Consider the following 21,687-nt stretch of genomic DNA (forward strand, 5'->3'; position numbering starts at 1 on the left):
CACTTTTCTGAAAACTGTGTTTCCACTTAGGTTAAAAATGTGTTCTTCCTGACTGTGACCAAGGAAGGTACATTTACCCACAAGCAATGTGCCAGATGACATGCTCAGTTCCAGGAATGTGGCATGAAATAATGTTGATTATGAAGCCTAATAGATGATATAGAAAAATAGCCCCTATTTTGTAGTCATGTTGCTTTAAATTATGGAAGAATAACTTTTCATCTTTGTATCATATTACTTTTTAGCCCTAAAATAAGAAACTAAGGAATGTAATGAATTTTTATAATAGAAATCACTTTAAGGTGAATATTTTCTACAGTTTGTCAGCTTACTCTTATCTTTCAATCCATCTGTGTATAAAAAATGATGAATTTTATTATCTTAATCCTTTCCTAAATCTCTCCAAATTTTTTTTTAGAATCTAGAGTTATTAGCATGGACATATTAATAGCAGCCAAACATTTGGAAGCAATTATTATTTAGTGTCCTTTTAATCATAGGAAAAAAATTGTTATAAATAAAGTCCTTTCCATTTTCATTATTTTTGTTAGAATACAAGTGAGATATTATTTTTACTTTTTCCCACTGAAAGTCATTCTGCTGTTGATCACGAGTTTGGTTAGCTGGTCTTTGCTTATTCAACCCCATTTGTTAAAAGAACTGCTCCTTGAGTGAATCTGACTGGAATCAGGTGTGATAGGGGCAAGAGGTCCCAATGCCTTGTAGTAAGGGCTTGTTTTACACAGGAGTTGTGATCATAGAAGGTAGCACCTGAGAACTGTATCTATGCTATTCTTAATGTCTGTGAAGGAGACCTAGATGTTTGGGGAGGTATTTTTTGTTTACTCTTGTGTGCATGGAGAGCCCCACTTTTCTAGATGAATACAGAGGGGTCAGTGACCTGAATGGTGCTGGTGCCCCTCACCTGTCTCTGCTGCTTTCTACTCAGGAACTGTTTTCAGTGAGTTACATAGAAAAGTTAGAATAATTTAGTTACCTTTCTCAAGTAACAGTATTCTCTTTTAAACTTGTCCATGTTTTGAGAAGAGAAACAAAACAACAGTTATCATATCAAAAGGAGCACCTACCCATAATACCATGTGACAGCCACTCATATCAACTTTTGAAATGAGAATCATCAGCAGATATTTTAGGAATCCAGATAGATTTGATTCATTTAGGGTAAAGGAGTAATTCATTTAATATGTTCCTGGCTGGAGTGTGGAGATCGGGAGAAAATGTCTCCTCAGTTTTTTTTTAGACTTTACTTTTTTTATTGGTTATTCAAAACATTACAAAGATTACAGAATCACATCGGTCACACATCCACATTTTTACATAATGCCATAATAGTAACTGTTGTATTCTGCTACCTTTCCTATTCTCTACTACCCCCCTCCACTCCCCTCCCATCTTCTCTCTCTACCCTATCTACTGTAATTCATTTGTCTCCTTATTTTTTTCCCATTCCCCTCACAACCTTTTATATGTAATTTTGTATAACAATGAGGGTCTCCTTCCATTTCCATGCAATTTCCCTTTTCTCTCCCTTTCCCCTCCCACCTCATGACTCTGTTTAATGTTAATCTTTTCCTCCTGCTCTTCCTCCCCGCTCTGTTCTTAGTTGCTCTCATTATATCAAAGAAGACATTTGGCATTTGTTTTTTAGGGATTGGCTAGCTTCACTTAGCATAATCTGCTCTAATGCCATCCATTTCCCTGCAAATTCCATGATTTTGTCATTTCTTAGTGCTGCGTAGTACTCCATCATGTATAAATGCCACATTTTTTTAATCCATTCATCTATTGAGGGGCATCTGGGTTGGTTCCACAGTCTAGCTATTGTGAATTGTGCTGCTATGAACATCGATGTAGCAGTATCCCTGTAGCATGCTCTTTTAAGGTCTTCAGGGAATAGTCTGAGAAGGGCAATAGCAGGGTGAAATGGTGGTTCCATTCCCAGCTTTCCCAGGAATCTCCATACTGCTTTCCATATTGGCCACACCAATTTGCAGTCCCACCAACAATGTACAAGAGTACCCTTTTCCCCACATCCTCTCTAGCACTTGTTGTTTGACTTCATAATGGCTGCCAATCTTACTGTAGTGAGATGGTATCTTAGGATGGTTTTGATTTGCATTTCTCTGACTGCTAGAGATGGTGAGCATTTTTTCATGTACTTGTGGATTGATTGTATGTCCTCCTCTGAGAAGTGTCTGTTCAGGTCCTTCGCCCATTTGTTGATTGGGTTATTTGTTTTCTTATTGTTTAATTTTTTACTCCTCACACTTCAGATAGAGCCCTAATATCCAGAGTATACAAAGAATTCAAAAAATTAAACAATAGGCTTTACTTTTAACCCTGGGCTAGACATGCTAAGCTGCAGTTTCTTTCCTTTACCTCCCACTATGTGGCACTTGAAATAACCCTAGATGAGACATATTGGTTGCTATTTTTACCATAAGGTGTGTGATCTTGGTTGGATCTCTGGTGTCCTGCAGTGTAAAAGAAGGGGGTAGTTGCATAATCTCCTGACTCATCTGGGGTGTCCACTGTATGAAGCAGATGAGAGAACGATATCTGGAGGAATTCTTTGCCCTCTTGTTCAGTCATTCTGAGCTGCAGGTTTATCAAGATCCTTCAAATAGAGTGACAGAGAAAGCATGGCTAGCTGCCATGTAGTTATATTGCCTAAAAACCATTTTACATGTAATCCTCACTAAAAGTGGATACAAGCAGTCTCAGAGTCTGGCCTGGGTAATCCAGGGTACACCCAGGCTTCCCTTCTTAGAGAGAAAGGCTATGCAATTAAAATCATGGCTCATTTTGCTAGGGCCTACCCTGTTCATCCCCTAAGAAGAGCTAGAAAAAGGAACAAATATTTGAGAAATACAGCCAGTTCTGAATGTTACCAGCATTGCTTTCCTATGTGAAAGAAATTGAGCTGAAAATGACCTTTTGGGTTTGACAGACTTTGCTTTACTTCCATTTCTTCGTCCACCAAAGGTAAACTATTGATTTTTCATCCACCACCTGCCATTCAGTAGACAACATTTACTGTACACTCCTATTTCCTCTTAGTGTAGTTATTGTAGCAAATGGAAAATTTCTTTAATTGTCTTGTATTCTCTGTTTGTCTGATAATTATGGAACATGGGATCTTATTGTACATCTGGTCCCCTGTATTGGGTAGGGAGAGACCAACAGCTTATTTTTTTTTTCCTCACAGTATTTTTATGTTATCAGGAACTTCTCATTATAGAACCCATCTTGGCATTTGAAGTTAAAGATGTTATAAGGAGAAATCTATCATTAGGATCCAGGTTTGTTATTCTGATTTGGGCAGGCAGACACTTTCCATTAATGTTGGGAAAGCAAAAGTATATCCAACTGGTCCACTTCCCAGCACGGAAAATCACAGGGTGAGAAGGGCAAACTAAGGTGTGACAGCAAATAGAGATTACTGAGACAGCATCTGTCTGGAAAGAGCAGCTGTCAGTTATAAAGGCTCCTGTAACAAATGGAAGATTGCATGCCAGATCTCTAGAAATATAGATGGACCATAATAAGATTGTCATCCATTATCACATGGTTTGAAGAGAAAATAACAGATGCTAATAAAATGGCATGTGTGGGGCAGTGATAAAGAAACCTAATTTTTTTTTTCTTGAGGATAAGGTTTTATTTGAAGCCCACATTTGACTATAGTATCTTTTCCAAATGTAGAGAGAGAGTGTGTGTGTGAAAGCCACAAGTCTCCAGATGCAGGTTGGCTCATACTTTACCAGTGTAATTTCACTTTGGGTTTTGTTCTTTTAGTAATTATTGAAGAATAAGTGATACACACTTCCATTTAGTTTTTTTTTTTTTATTTTGCTTAGTTTTAAGTTATGTTCCTAGTGTATAAGACATGTGAGACTCTTGACTAGAGGATTTGGCAATTTTCTCTTTTAGTACTCACGACTCATTGTAGATAGCATGCCTGTTTCTTGAAAGATGATTGCAAAATAGCATGCCAGAAAAAAGAAAATAAAAATAAGATCCAGTATTTATATGTTTTACTTTCCCTTTAGAGACTATGAATATAAGAAGTAATTAGCAAAAACACTGACTTTATCATTGTTTTGATTACATTTGTTTAAATATGTCTTCTTTTCATGTCTGTGCTTCTGTCATTCAGAATTGTTTTTGCAGCTCTCACTTGGCCACCCATCTCTTCAAAAATGAAAAAGTGTTTATATATTACAACATAATTTAAAAAAAAATTAGTTGTTGACAGAAATTTATTTATTTGTATGCGGTGCTGAGAATCAAACCCAGTGCCTCACACAAGCCAGGCAAGTGCGTTACTGCTGAGCCATAACCCCAGCCCCATTATAAAAATTTTAATATGAAATCTAGTATTATGTAGTATTATTCTGCTAAATTTCATTTTCCAAATAAAATTAAACTTGATATGATAAGCTTTCAAAACACATACTCCAATTTGCTCCTTTATAAAACATGAGTACTATTTCTAAGAAGATGTGTATCAATCTAAGTTATAGTTTTTACATATTTTGAATCATAAAATTGTGGCTTCAAAGTTGGTGGATTTGACATAAAGTTTAATACAGAGATGAGTTCAGAAGTGGTAGTTCTTTATAGCCAGTAGGAAGGGTTATTTCTTCCTCAGTTGGAGTTTTGCCATATTAGGAGATAATGTGAAAAAGAGGTTTTTTTAGGGGAAAAACATGCTTTTAAAGATTTTCATCACATTACTCAGCACTTAATTCAGTTATCCTAACAAATAGCTATTGAACTTATTTAGCAAAGTTCTCCATAGCATCATTTTATAATGAATATGTACTTTTAACTTTTTAATTTCCTGATAGCCACTTTGGGAATCCCAGTCTCAAATTGAAGCATATTGCCAGCAAAACAGTAAACTTTTGAAGATTTTCATGACTTGCAAGTGTTTTCTGGTTTTGTTTTGTTTTTCAGAATTTTTTTCCAGAGAAGTATATCAGAGAACTCCCTGGTAGTAATGGACTTCTCAGGTCAGAAAAGCAGAGTTATAGAAAAATCCCACCTAAGCTCTTTCAGTTGCAGTTGAAGAAGGACTCGCTTGGAGGGTACTCATAATTTCACTTTCTTGAAAGAATTTTTAATTTCAGTTTGTTTCACCCCCATTCCTTGCTCAGAAAAAAAGGATGTTTGCACCTGGGCAGTCACAGTAGACCCACTGCCTCCTCACAGACCTCTGCCACAAAAATAGGTATGTGTGCTCCTAGCCTTGGTCACTGAGCTGATGGGCAGCTTGACATGACTTTAGTGACATGTGGTCACTAAGTGATGGGGGGCATATATGTAGTGAAATTTCAGTCACTGCAAGCAAACTTTTGTATTCATTTATTTTATTTCTTTAGCCATCCATCGGTCCCAGCCATGGTTTCACCACAAGATTTCCAGAGATGAAGCTCAGCGATTGATTATTCAGCAAGGACTTGTGGATGGGTAAGTTTGATACTTTTAGTGTTGAGTAGAATTTGGGTTTGGATTTTGGATTTGGTTTGGATTTTGCCAGTAAATAATAATAATTTATTCAGTGAACACCAAGTGTTTTTAATTTTGGCTTATCATAACACAGAAATGACTTTGTTCTGTAAGAGTGGCTATCACTGAATTCTAGCAATATCTGTATAATACCCAGTACACAGAGTGTGCTTAGTATTTGTGTATAAATTAACAGAGAAGAGAATAGTATTCTTTGTTCTTGACTAAGAGCACTAATGTTATCCATTCTGTGCCAATTCTAGCATTTTAGATATTAATTCATGAGAGCAAAAAAAAAAAAAAACTAACCTTGTTTTTGGGTATCAATGTTTCAATTTGAACAAGTAATTAATATTATTCTAAAATATGATTTACATTATGACATTATCCTATACATTGTAATTCTTTTTAGGTATAATGCAGGGTATATTAAGTAGAAATTTTTTTTTCTGATGTTTTCAATGTTTGCTTTTATTTCTGTTTACATCCCTATTGCTTTTTCTCTAAATATTAACAGCTTAAAAATATGAATCTATTAAAAGAGTACTTTTGATGATTTTTTGTGTTATCTTTTAATGGGATACCATGGAGTACACAAGAAAAGCTTAAAATATTTTATGAGAGATTTATAATCTGAAGGATTTTCTTCTCACATTACTCAGTTTCAGGTACTTTAATACTGCTAAGTTCCTTCCCAAATGCAGTACAATGAGAACATTTTATTGAGGATTGGATGAGAAATGAAACCGTTGTCAGTTTAAACAACTGGAGAAAGAATCTTTTATCTTCAAAGGTTGACTTAAGATGATGACAAGGGTTTGAGGAGATTTAATACTGACATTTGGGTAAAAATGCATCTTCACATGGAAGATTATTAATAACAAGTCAGCATTTCATCAGAGTCTAAATAAGAAAAGATTTTAATATACTTCTCTGCTTGGAGCATGGTCTTTTGTTGGATATAAATTTGAATAGTGATCAGAGTTTACAATCCAGTGAGGTCAGGAAAAGAAAAAAACAAGAAAGAATGATTTAAATGTTTTAGAAGATTATAATTCCCTTTATTTATGAATTTGTAACCTGGAGAAAATAATTGAACAGAGTAATCATGCCTGTTTCTATTATTTTGGTATTCCTTTGGAAAGTTGTGGAGGTGTCAGGTGGTCCATCAGGTGGTAGTGGTGATCTGCTTGGGAGGAGGAAGAATTACTGCTTAATTTTCCCATAAAATGCCCTTTGTCCTGTCTCCCAATGATGTACTATCAGAGTTTCACAAATAAAATGGATAATTTCATCAGACATCTGTGATGTCTCAAATTTGGCTGCCTCTTTGCCCAGGCACAGTGAGATTAGTATTGGAGTCACTAGTGGGGATGACTTACAAAGTGTGTTTTCCAGTAATTAATACAAAACTGACTTTTCACTTCATTGCCAGTAAATAAGAATCCATACCCAGCAGCATTTTTTTCTGAGACCATTAGACCACGTCTTCTTTTTGTAACCTGACATTAATAGAGGCTTTCCCACTGCATTCTTCAAGGTTAAATTGCATGTTGGGTATATTTTTTTTAACTTGAAACATTTTTACTTAAACATTTAATAAACAATTTAAAGATGGATTTTAAGGATATAGCATTTCTTATTTTCTGTCGTGTAACAGTAGAAGCCAGAATCAAAAGAAGAAAGCAGACCAAGTGTAGAACGGGGGTAAAAATGATTTTACTCTAAATCATTATGATATATATATATATATATACACACACACACACACACACACACACACACACACACTCATCCCTTTTTTGTTCTCATCCCTTATTCTTTCTGGTAGTTACATGGGAATACCCAATTTCCCAGTGGAAAAAGGACAAAATGAACTGTTGATGCCAATGGAATGTTATGCTGGGTATTGTAAGCAAACAATGTCACAAATAGACTGAGTATTTATCCTATTAAAATTACATTAGCACTGATGACAGTTTTGTAGTAAGAGATTATGTTGTAACATATAATTCACCAAGTTTAATAATCATACCCACTGAATACACAGTTAAGGAGATCCAAGCTACAGCTTTTATGAGTACACATCCTGGGTTTGTTACATGGCATGTTTCTATGAAATCTGTGAGTAAATGTAGAAACATATTGAAATTCTTCCTCTCTCTTTTTAGAGTTTTCTTGGTAAGGGATAGTCAGAGTAACCCCAAAACTTTCGTCCTGTCAATGAGTCATGGACAAAGAATAAAGCACTCAGTTTCAAATTATACCACTAAGTAATTTGTGATTTCATATTCATATATTAGATATGATCTTAATGCATAAGCTTTTGGAAACTTTGTTTTCCTGTTGTTCCTTTTATTAAATATAATGTGGGAGCTTGTGCTTTGACCAGAGTTAAATTTGGCAGAAATGGTTTTATGAGCCTGAATTAATATAAGAAATACAGGAATTGTAAAAATTAAATTTATCTTTTTTTTGCACGAAATATGATTTAGCAATATTGTATAGACCCCATGCCACCTATTGTTAAAAGGCCACTAAAGATTCTTTTTTCTGAGTTCTAACCATTCCTTAAAAAAACATTATTTTAAAAACCCTTTCTCTTCTCTTCTCTCAAAGACATTTTTTGCTATTATTGTTGCTAGTTTTTGTTCATTTGTTTTAAATTATTTGTATAGAAACACAGGAACTGTGAGATTGGTGGACATTTCAATAATCCTGGGAACATTTTTAAAATATCTGTGACTCTGTTTTTGGCTGGCACAACTTGCTTTGGTTTTTTTTTTTTCTTCTGCTGTTGTGTGTCAGCATGTGCACATATGTACATATGTGACGTGCATATTGGAATCAGGCAGAGGAAAACAGATTCAATCTACTTTCAGGAAGGTCTTATTTAAATTACTAATGCTTTCCTTTGAATTGGCTCTTTTTGAAATCATTCAAAGGCCATATAGAGCACCAACCCTGCTTCTTTGATTTTTTGATCACTGTCCCCAGCAAGAATGAGCGTTTAATGCTAGAAGACTTCACCACCAAACAAAAAAGTCAACTGACATTCCATTAGCATAATATGTTATTGCTTCAGAATGAATTTGATGATAAAAATTATATGAATAGTCATTCTTTAATATACTGAGGCATTTAATATACTGAGACAATGTTTAGAAATAGAAATTAATTTCTGTACACAGAAGCATTAAAATATCCTGTCTACCTTTACACTGAATAGTGCAGATTTCTCTCTGTTCATTGACTCAAAATTGTTAAACTATCCTAACTAAACAGAACTCTGGGAGAATTAGATGCAGAGAAAGTGGAGGCATGTTTCTTATCCAAGGATCATATGATACTTCTTTAAAATGTAAGTGAAATCAAAGAAGTGGGCATGCCATGCTGTTCTCTGCACAGTCCTTAGTTTTATAAACTTGTCAATTTTGGCATGAAGTGGAACAACTTTGGCTTGCAGTGGAACAACCATCATTTTTCTGGATGGATTTTTTACCCTCTTTACCAGCTTGTTGCTTTTCCTATTGCAGGTGGAAGATGATGGTGAAATGTTCCACATGCTAGATGATGGCCACACTAGATTTATGGATCTAATCCAGCTGGTGGAGTTCTACCAACTCAAGAAGGGTGTTCTTCCTTGGAAGTTGAAATATTATTGTTCTGGGATTGCGCTATAGCTGAGCCAGAAGTGAACGTGTTAAACTGTTGAAGAAAGAGACTCAAGGGGGAAAATAATTAAAAGAGAGCATAAATAGGGGTAAAAATACTGTGGTGAAAGTAATATTTCACCTGCAAGTTATAAAAAAAAATATTTCGTGCATTGCAAATAAATGAAAACTTTTATTGGCATTACAATCGTCATTTAAAATTTGTAAGTTGAAATTAAACCTTAGGAAAAAATGTTTTGGAGTGTTCTTTTGTGGTTTCATATATTATTGTATTTTCTTCAAATATGAATACTTCAAACTTTTATCTTCTCCTTTTTAAAATATGACAGCCCTAGAATTCTCAAACACCAAATATGAAGAAGAAATCAGGTTTCAGAATGACCTTTTTGCAAACTGAATTCCAGTTATACTACTTTTTTAATATTAAAGAGCATGACAAAATCTTTAGCTATTAATTAAAAGAAACTATACATGACTTGTTAATAAAACTAAAAACAATTTTGAATTGTATGTTCTCTGGTTTTATTACAGCCAAAGGATCAAATCATACTTTGTGGTAGCAGCTTAAAATTATTTTGAAGTAAATTGTTTTTTTGTCTAGAAAACTTTCATTAAAGTCATTGAATTACTAATTGTACCATAAAATCTATACTAGTATTGAACATATTAGTGGCACATTGTTAATTGCACTTTTTTCATTTCTTAATAATTGGCTTAGATTATATATTTTTAAGAAAATGATCAAACTATTGAAAAAATTTTGATAATTTGCACATACTTTATGATATATAAACTATGATAACATAAAATTGTCACCTTAATATTTTATGTTCAACTCATGCTTTTTCAGAACATTCGTTAGATCCTTTCATTAATAAATCAGGAAACCAATTAAAACAGGTAGAAAGAAAGATTCAAGACCTATGAGGATCCTAATAGGTAAATCTTTGTTCTTCTCTTTGTGCCCCTTTTAGTTTTTTTAGCATGGTAACATCATTATGGAAGCCAAAAATTTTGAAAACTTGAGACAGTAACCTGCCTGTTTGTTACAACTCCAAGACAATCTGGGATGTTTTTACTTTTTAGTTTTGTTTGTTTGGCTGGGTTTTGATGTTGTTGTTGTTGTTATTCTATGATTCTTATTCCCAGTTTGGTGGGAAGAATAATCATTGTTCTTTAAAAAAAGAGGAGAAATAAAACATCAAGTAAACCTCAATGTTATACAAAATATTGCCCATCCCCTCTAACTGAGCCTTGTAACACGCTTGTGGGAAAGACAGTTTTTTTTAATCAATATTTCAAAACTGCATAATTCACTTTTAGATTAAAAACTATACATTTTTGTTTACAAAACATAGAACACATTCATGAAATGTGAATAAAATCAATATCACTGAAAAAGAATTACTTATTGGATTTTTAATATTCACTTTACTTCTCATTGCAAATCTAACTCCTAAAACAATAAAACTTAGAACATTAATCTACTATTATAAATTACTAGTCATGGGGCTGGGATTGTGGCTCAGTGGTAAAGTGCTTGCCTAGCATGTGTAAGGCACTGGGTTTGATTCTCATCATCACATATAGAAAAATAAATGAAAAAGGTCCACCAATAACTAATAAAAAATTAAAAATATATAAATAAATTACTGGTCAGGTGTCCACAAACCCTGAAAGACACAGGACTTGCTGGTGGAATAGTGGGAGGTAATCACACTTGCCCCTTTCAAACTTTCATCATGGGCCTGGGTATTTCTGATTTATTTTCAATTTATAGAAACACACTGTGTTATGAATTGGAATGCACTTTCTCATGATATCTCCATTTCAAACAAATATCATAAAATTTAATATTTTAAATACTATATTATTATAATTTGATCAATTTGTGCTTGTATTTGTTATTTGTGTTTCTAACTTCATTGCTGATCTAAAGTTACTATTGGGGAGCTCAGATTTTATATGAAATTGCTTACTTTAATTTTAAATCAAAAGTCAAAATTACTGAGGAAAGAGTCATGGAGTGTTTTAGTCAGCTTTTTTACTGCTGCAACCAAAAGACCTGACAAGAGCAATTAGAGGAGGAAAAGTTTATTTGGGGGCTCGCAGTTTCAGAGGTCTCAGTCCATAGACAGCTGACTCCATTCTTTGGTAACTGAGATGAGGCACAACACCATGGCAGAAGTGTGTGGTGGAGAAAAGCCATGGCCACCAGGAAGCGGAGAGAGAGCAAGCTCTCCTCACCAGGGATAAAATATAAACCCTAAAGACACATCCCCAGGTACCCACCTCCTCCAACCACACCTTACCTGACTATGGATAATCCCTGTCAGTGGATTGATGCAGTAGATTAGTTGAAGACTCTCATAACCCAATCATTTCACTCTAAATTTCTTGCATTGTTTCACACATGAGCCTTTGGGAGACACCTAATATCTAAACCATAACACGGAGGGAAATTATTGTTTTCTTAATTTCTTTTAAAAAAGGGTACTTGCCTCTGTGTGGCTGTGTGTATGTGTATGTGTGTGTAAATTTATTATGACGTTAAATCTGAGAATGTCAGACACATTCACAGGCACTCCAGTTTTGAAATGCATTCCCCAGAACATGTAAATTTCCTTTGGAATCCTTTCCATTGTGATTTAGCCATGTTATATTATTTTGCCCCAGTCTGGATGGGAATGATGACAGATTAGCTTGGTTTTCTTCTATTTCTGTTCATATGTGGGTGTTGGCATGCCTCACTCTCTCAGAAAGAAGGGAGTGCCGCAGCCATCCAATCCTTGATGTTCTTTTTTATTTCCATATATTGAAGGAATAGGTAATCATTTTGAAACATTTGGAAGAACTAATCAAACAAGACTAAAATTATTAGGGTGCTTTAATTTGGAATAATTACTTGTTTCACCTGTATTAGGAAAGTCCTGGTTTATATGAGTAGACTTTTATTTTACTCTGTTTCAGGGTATTCAGCATCAATTAATTCATGTGGTATCTGTCTTTTAAATACCAACAAGGATAACTCTACTCATGGTGGCTGTATTCTGGTAGGCAGATCAGACTGTTCCCTGGATCCTAATTACCCTGACGGGGAATGATTGTCATTGGCAAAGGTTACAGCTTGGCATTCCAAGCTGGCTTTACTGATTTAAAGCTGTTCCATAAGCTGTTCCATTGCCAGGAGTTCTCATGCTTTGTGGTGCCTTGGTTCCATTTGGTGGTCTAGTAAAGCCTATGGATCCCTTTGATAGAATATTTTTAAATATGTAAAATAAAGTAGATAGAATTTCAAAGCACATGAACTATATAGAGACATAACTATCAATGTGGTGGAAACCCTGCTGTGCTGTGCCTTCCTGTGTCTACTTCTGGTTGAATTGACTCTTGTCCATATACGTCTTACAATTTTCTGTCCTATATTCATTTGGGAATAGGTGGGTGATTTACAGTGTTACTCATAATACTAGTGGGGGACAGAGTAGTTTTTTGAAATGTAGGGTTATTGTAATATTCACTGAACATTCCCTCAGCCAAACCTCCATGTTTACCTCTTGTAGATTGTGTCACCTTGTGCCAGTCTTGGATCTCACACTTAGACCTTCTGGGACCTATAGGAACACTCATAATTGGGGTACTGCTTAGAATGTCTCTAACAGCATATTCCTCAGGTCACAAATTAGAGGGATTTTTTATACATTATTAAAAAGGATTTTAGTGATGGCCTAAAGAAAGTCCTACCTTTTGGAGGAGCACATCACAATAATGACCTAAAAGCTGATAGCAGAAATCCCCCAAATGAATTTCTCACTGTCATAAACACTTGTTTCTCAGTTGGAGTATCAAGTGTTTAGTTTTTTTGTCATGCCAATATCCTTTGTAAGCATAAATAATTTACCACCTTCTAATTAAGAGCCACACAATACACAAGGTACCAGGAACCAGGTTGAGATGATAGCTCAGCTGTCACACTTTATATATTTGAATTCTAGCCCATTCTGAGTAGATTCATAGTTTAGTTGAGGAGTGTTTTGGGTTTTTTTCCCCTATAGGGGACTACCCCCACCACTACCCCTATTACTATTTCCATTATCACCACCACTTTTGAAGTTTTCTTGGCAATTAAATGAAATCATTCAAATAAAACACTCAGCACATTGTCTAGAATTCTAATGTATATTATTATTGCATTTGTAATTGTATGTTTAGGTCCTCCACCTTGCAATATTCTTCTTTCCATGCAGTGCAGTTTTTATGCTACCTCTCATCTACCCTTCCTACAGGAGCAATACACTGTACTTTCCATGTTGTGCTCTGGCCTTGTTTCAGTCATTGTGATGAGTCTGCTTTGATGAAAGTGCCCCTGAGCACTGCAACAGGGTCCTGCCATCCATTAGTGGGACTGAGTAGATAATCAAAGTGCGCCTACCTATACTAGATCCCACAGATGGCCATGTTTTTTTTTTTTTTTTTTTTTACCTGTGGTTAAAAGGATAAAAGTATGATTTGGGATTCTTATATATTGTCTTACTTCCTCTCTCTAAATATAGAGGTTGATATTATGGGAAGTAGAGAAGGTTGAAGACTTTCTTTAGAGTAATTGCCTGGACAGGGTAGGGAAAGAACACTTTCTAGGTGATTGGTTCATCTTGGAGGAATTAGCAAACTTTTATGTGAATGTGACCTCCTCTGATTTTTTAAATTTTTTCTTATTAGTTATAAATGACAGTATAATGCATGTTTACACATCATGCATAAATGTATAACTTCTGATTCTTCTGGTTGTACATGACTACACTGGTTGTGTAGTCATATATGCATATAGGGTAATAATGTCTGATTTATTCTACTATCCTTCCAACCCCCATACCCCCTCCTCTCCCTTCACATCCCTCTGCCTAGTCCAAAATACCTCTAGTCTCCCTGCCCCCATTGTGAATTAGCATTCTCATTTCAGAAAAAAAAAATATTCAACCGTGTTTTTTAGGGATTGACTTATTTCACTTAGCATGATATTCACTAGCTCCATCCATTTACCTGCAAATGCTATAATTCCATTCTTTAAGGCTAATACTCCATTGCATATATATGCCACCTTTCCTTATCCATTCATCTGTTGAAGGACACCTAGGTTTTCTTTTTTATAGTTTAGCTAATGTGAGCTACTATAAACATTGATGTGGCTGCATCACTGTAGTATGCTGATTTTAAGTCCTTTGGATATAAACCAAGGAGTGGGATAGCTGGGTCAAATGGTGGCTCCATTTCAAATTTTCTGAGGAATCTCCATACTGATTACCATACTAGCTGCACCAATTTAGAGCCCAACAGCAGTGTATGAGTGTATTTTTTCCCTACATCCTCACCAACATTTATTGTTTCTTGTATTCTTGATGATTGCCATTCTGAGTGGAGTGAAATGAAATCTCAGTGTAGTTTTGCTTTGTATTTCTCTAATTGCTAGAGATGTTGGACATTTTTTCATATATTTGTTGATCAGTTGTATTTTTCCTTCTGTGAAGTGCCTGTTCAATTCCTTAGACCATTTATTGATTGGGTTATTTTTATTTATTTATTTATTTATTTGGTGTTAAGATTTTTTTCCTAGAGATTAATGCTGTATCTGAGGTTCCTTGGTAAAGATTTTTTCCCAGTCTGTAGGCTCTATTCATATTGATAATTTCCTTTGCTGTGAAGAAGTTTTTAGTTTGAACCCATCCTATTTATTGATTCTTGATTCTACTTCTTGTGCTTTAGGAGTCTTGTGAAGGAAGTCAGTTCTTAAGAGGATATGGTGAAGATCTGGGCCTATTTTTTCTTCTGTTAGGCACAGGTCTCTGTTCTAGTGCCTAAGTCTTTGATCCACTTTGAATTAATTTTTGTACAGAGTGAGAGATAGGGGTTGTCTTTCATTTTGTTACATGTGGATTTCCAGTTTTCCCAGAACCATTTGTTGAAGAGGCTGTCTTTTCTCCAATAAAGTTTTTTGGCGTCTTTGTCTAGTAAGAGATAACTGTATTATGTGAGTTTGTCTGTGTCTTCTATTCTGTATGATTGGTCTACACATCTCTTTTGGTGCCAACACCATGCTGTTCTTGTTACTATTGCTCTGTAGTATAGTTTAAAGTCTGGTATTGTGATGCCTTTTGCTTCACTCTTCTTGGTAAGGATTGCTTTGGCTATTTGTATCTCTTAGTTTCCAAATGAATTTCATGATTGTTTTTTCTATTACTATGAAGAACATCATTGGTATTTTAACAGGAATTGCATTAAATTTGTATAGTGCTTTTTGTCATATGGCCATTTTGAAGATACTAATTCTGCTTTTCTAGGAGCATGGGAGATCTTCCCATCTTCTAGGATCTTTAATTTTTTTTCTTTAGTGTTCTGTAGTTTTCATTGTAGAGGTCTTTCACCACTTTTATTAGATTGATTCCAAATTATGTTTTTTTTTATTTTTTCTGAGGCTATTGTGAATGGGGTAGAAATCTCTAATTTTGTAATTTCTCCTCCCAATACCCTGGAACCAATCACTGTGAAGTGGCTCCTCCTCCCCCACTGGGTGGCTCTCCAATCCTGAGTGTCTAGGGCCTTTTCTTGTGTCTAGTCACTGTCCCACATTTTTCCTCCAGCCAGGCCCCGCTCACAGGCGATGCTCACCTGTAATGCTCACCACAATATTGGCTACACGCCAGGTCTGCTGCTGTTGATGGTATGATACTATCTCCCTCTCCTGTCATGTGATAATACCACCTTCCTCTCCACACAGAAACCCCAAAATTTCAACCTATAGAATGTCTCAAGATTTTGACTCTGTCACTTTATTCCTTATAGGCACTTGTGTCCCTTCATTTTAGAAAGCCATTTTTGCCAAAATTTAATCCATCCTGATAACCATCTATGTTTTCATAGATTAAAAATATGACATTTATTGCATGCTTACTATATGCCAAACACTGGTCTAAACACATGATACGATTTAACTCATTAAATCATCCCATGGACCTGATATAATACATGTTGTTTTCATTCCCTTTTGATAGATGGAAAAACTGCTATGCTGAAATATTGAATCATTTTTTTCCCAAGAAGCCTACAACATTTTGAAGTACAGACAATGTAACTCCAGAACAGGATACTGAAAGTTCCACGTTACACTGGCACCAAAGGATTCAACTATACCTTCCCTGGCTTTTGAAACTCTTTTCCCACCCAGAGAATCTTGTCTGAGCATCCACCAGATCGTCATTTGATCACCATGTTGCACAGTGAACATTAATAGATTTCATGATTGACATCCCCCCCTGTGAGGTTCTTAAAGCAATAAACTGATTTGTTTATGGTTAAGAATTTGTACTTGGGATTTGACACACCTAGGATTTCAAATCAAGGTCTGTCATTTAGTAAAAATGTGACCTTGGCACATTATGTAGGCTGTGGAGCTCAGATTTTCTCTTCTGCAAAATGGGAATAGTTGATTCAACATTATATTATACTAGAAGGATTAAGTGTCTGAATTGCTCAGTGTAAATTAGCTGTTATAAATGTTATTATCTATATCCTCTAAAATTAGTACTGTCCTAGTGATATACATGTTTGTTGTATAAATAAGGCTGGGAGAGGAACAGATGAAGCAGATTGTTCTCTGACTTGACCAACTAGTGGCATGTTTTTATCATGAATTCTGAAGTTCAACCTTGGATATAGAGAAGGATCTCTAACAAGGAACTGGCATATGTTTCTGTTTACCATTCGCTCATTAAATCAGACAATATTTTTGACCTTCTAAAAAGCATCAGGCACTATGCACACTGTCTTAGCCACTGGGAATATTTCTGTGAACAGAGAGATGACTCCTCTCTTCTTACAATGCTGTTACTTCCCTGAGAAAGACAGATATTTACTAAGAAAGACAATGTCCCAGTTTGATAAGTCTTGTGATAGAAAGAGAGTGGTGAGATAACAGTCTCTCGGAGTGGTGAGTTCACTCTAGTTGACTGATAAGAGGCTCCCTGAGAAAGCTGAGGTCTGTCCTGAGAGCTGAGGGATTTGCACACGGAGTCCATAGCAGAGCTACATAAAGAGCGTGCTGTTCAGAGGCACAGTGCGGGCTGGAGGTACGACAAGGGTATGCCTGCAAAAACTGAGGCAGGCCGTGAGGCTGAGTCTTATTAGGATGCAAGTGAGAGGGGAATCAAGCAGCTATGTCATGTGGATCTATGGGTTATGCAAAGGAGTTAAGGTTTTTATTCTAAGAAAAAAATAAAGAGAAGTTGTTGAAGAGTTGTATGCATAAGACGACAGGAACTAGTTTATATTTTTAAAGAGTTATTTTTAAAGTAATGGGAAGGGAGTCATTCTGTAGTCTAAATGTGTTTCCCCAAATTTATGTGTTGAAACTCAGTTCCCTTCATGGTGGCATTAAGAGGTGGGGCCTTCTGCTATGTGATTAAATGGTGAGGACCTTGCCTTGGTGGATGTGGATGGGTTAGTGCCTTGTAAGATGGCTAGAGGGAATCAGTAGGCTCTCTATTGCTCTTCCACCACATGAGAACACCTAGATTACACTGTGTTTGGGGAAAGGGACTTCACCTGACACTGAACTTGCCAATGTCTTGATATACCTACCTTTCAGACCTTAGAACCAAAAGAAATAAATTTTTGTCCTTTATAAATTACTGAGTCTCAGGTATTTTGTTATGGCAAGTAGACCAAGATAGGGTGTGAAGAGAGCATGAATAAAATCCTCACAGTTAACACAACTATTAGGCAAACTTTTCATTTATAGGGCACCATGAATCTGAAGCATACTGAGTACAAGCCATGTGCCAAGCACTGTGCCAAGCAGAACACTGGGGCTGTTGGGCTTTGTTACCAACCTTACTGGGTTTCTGACAGGGATAGAACTGCCATATTTTTCAAAATTGATACCTTCATTCATTTTCAATTTCCTTTTCATGATTAGTTAAATCGAAAACAAATGTCTGGGGTCCTTTTAACCTGCTCCCCTCAAACCCTCTTTCTCTTTCTGAACAGATCTGTAATTTCCCAAAGTAGTGCATGGCTGTGGCATACAGTATTTATCCCAAAGAAGCAGGTTCTGCTGGGGGTTCATGCGTGAGTCCATTTTTCTTATCTTTCTCAAATGGCCGAAGTTAACTGATTTGAAAGGGCCTCATTTTAAATTACATTCATTCAGTGAAAACAGAAATTAACACTTAGAGACAATGGCCTCCAACTTGAATTTGCGGTCCTCCTGCTTAAGACTCCCTATAGCTGGGATTACAGGCCAGTACCATCACACCCACTATTTAATTCTTTTAAATGTAATGGGAAACCCTTCCAAAGATTGCTAATTCAACTCTTTTGTTGTTTGTCATTAGTAGTTCCTTTTGCTGGTTCTTAACCTGCTGATTGAAAGAGAAATTCAAGGAGGCAAAGAGATATTTCAATTGTTCCTAGCAGATGAAAGGATAGGTGGAGAAATTTTTTCTCTTTCTGTTCTTTCTGGAAAATTAAGAAAACTGATAGAGGAAGTGACAGGAGAGAAATTCATTCCCTCCTCGGGTGTGTCCCTGGGATTGGGCCTTCCAAAAGAAAAACCACGCCCTGAGCCAAGAGCTTGGGTGCACCACCCTTCTTAGCACGGACGGGGTGGGGGTGGGGTGGGGTGTCCTTGAATCTAGGTGCAAAATGAGGCATCTGGGTGTACCTGGGGATGGCGAGTGGCACCCACAGCCCAGCACATCCAGTCCCCAGTGCCCTTAGTCACCCACGGTCAGCCCTCCCTTTTCTGTGGCAAGTCCAGCATTTCTGTGGCCGAAGAATCTTTCTGCCTACACACTTAAAAAACCTGAAAGGTTAGAATAGTTCACTTGGGGAAGGACTTGAGTTGGGCTTTAGCTGAGGAGATGAATGGCAGGAGGAACTTCTTGGGAGCTAGAAGTACTGAACATTAGGCCTAAGTGAATATGTGTGTAGGAATTTATCCAGGTCCTAGTCAGGTGAGAGGACACCTCTGTAATGCCAGTAGCTTGGGAGGCTGAGGTAGGAGGATTGCAAGTTTGAGGCCAGCCTGGCAATTTAGTGAGATCCCGCCTCTAATCAAAAATAGGTAAATAAATAAATTAAAAAGATCTGGGGAAGTAGCTCAGGGGTTGAGCACCCTAGGTTTAGATATCCAGTGTGGACTGGATTTTCATTTTTATGTCCTTTTACCATCATTGAAACATTATGTATTTGAGTAATAAAAATGATAAATAAAACTATGGCAAGCTGGCAGACTTATTTTTCCTTTTCTTTTCCTAAATATTTTGCTTGATTGAATTGCACTTTTTTTTCCAGGACTGGGGATTGGACCCAGGGACAATTTACCACTGAAGTATGTCCCCAGCCCTTTTTATTTTGAGACAGGGTCTCACTAAGTTGCTGAGGCAGGTCTAGAACTTGTAATCCTCCTATCTTAGCCTCTGGAATCGCAGGCATACCGGCATGCACCACTGTACCTGGCCCATTTTAACCAATCCCTAGCAGCTGGACATTTAGGTAGCCTCCAATGTTTTGCTATCATCACTCCTTATATTTTTTTTAAATGTATCTTTAATTATTTACTGAAGATAGATGCTCAGGAAGCTGCTGTCCAATGATCTGAAGAGGAGATGACATTCAAACTAGGTGCCAACATTTATCTAGTAGTCAAGTGGAGAACAATGTGTCTCAAAAGAATAATAAGACTTTAATAAGACTGTGTTTAGATCACTTGAACCAAGTTAGAATGAAAGGCTCAGAATGTTGCAGTAGCTCATCTTTTTACAATACTGGCATTTGAAGTAGCCCCGAAGAGAAGAGTAAACACCCAGATAGTTGGATTTTCCTAAGCACACCCAGGTCAAATTTTCCTCTCTAGAAATAGAGTCTTAGTTTTTAAATATTGAAGAATAAAGCCCAAGATTTGGGAACTTTTCCAAAATCTTGGATAATTTAGAAAACATTAACCTAACTTCTGATAAACAGTCATGTGTTGTTATCAGCTCTGTTATTACACATGAATGGGGATCCAAGGTCGTTTCAATTTGTAGTATGTTGTATAGGCAATGTTCCCCCATCCCCTGCTTTGCTGGGGAGGGAAGCCAGGTTCTCTAGGTAAGTAATCTATCACTGAGCAACATCTCTAGCCCTCCCCAATGTTCTTTATGCTGCTGAAAATTACTTGGATATAGGTGCCTTTACTTTAACTTCAGGTAGAACTGCTTTCTTTCTTCCCTTCAAGCATCCATTACTTTTGTTTTCTAGAACATCTATTTTGGTTGGCAGCATCAAGTGAAACCTCAGCCCCCAGTTTCTTTCCCTAACCTCTTAGTGCAATAGTGAGACATTTGTTTGTGAACACAGTGTTGCTGGATATCTGTATTTTGGGTTGGAATCCAGTTTATCTGTTACAGTTTAGTGATGTTCTAAGCTTTCCCTTCCATCTCTTGGATCCTAAAATGACTTCATGTCTTGGCGGAGCTTCACAGTTTCAACATCCACAGACAGATCCAGATTTTTTTATTCATCCTACCATGCTTGGCTGTCAGCAGCAGTTTCTAGGACATGAAAAACATCCAAACTGGCAGACTTCAGAAGAGCAGGCTTTTTTTTTCCAAGCATATTTTGCCTCATTGTGACAAAAGGCCAACGTGTTCCCCTGTTTAAAACATGCAATGGAGTTATTTTAGCTTCTGAACTTTTCCATTCGGAACAAGCACTTATATTGAGAAAGAGGCAAAACAGAGAAGAATCGTATCAATCTACTTAGCTTAGTGATTACAGGTGCTCTGAAGCCAATGACATTGGCCTGGATCTTTACAATCCTCCCCTAGACAAGCACTTTGGTGCCAGTGGTCAAGTTTGTATTCCTCTGCTCCCCACAATCAGCCTGGCAGGAGAGGATTCCAGTAGAAACTGAACAGCCCTGGCTGGCCAGCCCCAGGCCCATGCAGGCATTGCAGGCTCTGATCCCACCTGTTCTCCTGCCTGCCAACCACTGCTCCACAACTCCAGGACAAGGGCTTGGCATAAGAGGGCTGTGAGGAGTTCTTGTTTAAGAGGTGTAGGTTCTGTTTGGGATGATGAAAAGGTTTTGAAAGTAATGGTAATGGTTGTATAGCATCGTTAATGTACTTAATGACACTGGAATTTTACACTTAGGAATGGATAAAATGGCACATTTATATAACATGTATTTTACCATGATAAAGGAAGAAGTAAGGCTTGTAAAAGGACAACAATGTAGTATTCTATTTGGTGTTACCACTGCTCTGGGGTTTTTAAAATTAGCCAGAAGTTATGATTAGCATGGAGTAGCTCCTGTTTTAACATGCAAAATTTAATAATGGCATTGAGTCAGGCAAAATAAATTTGTAGGCATATGAGCTGTCAATTGACACTTCTAGAGAGATACCCTGGCAGCCTATTATGGGGTGGGGAGAAACAC

General features: G+C 36.6%; 1 pseudogene; it reads left to right on the plus strand.

Annotated features, from left to right (window-relative positions):
* Window positions 1-21,687, plus strand: part of LOC144252640 (growth factor receptor-bound protein 14-like) — a 194,928-nt pseudogene that overhangs the window by 140,326 nt on the left and 32,915 nt on the right.

The sequence above is a fragment of the Urocitellus parryii genome, unplaced genomic scaffold (assembly GCF_045843805.1).
Source record: "Urocitellus parryii isolate mUroPar1 unplaced genomic scaffold, mUroPar1.hap1 Scaffold_49, whole genome shotgun sequence".
In the NCBI taxonomy this organism is placed as follows: domain Eukaryota; kingdom Metazoa; phylum Chordata; class Mammalia; order Rodentia; family Sciuridae; genus Urocitellus; species Urocitellus parryii.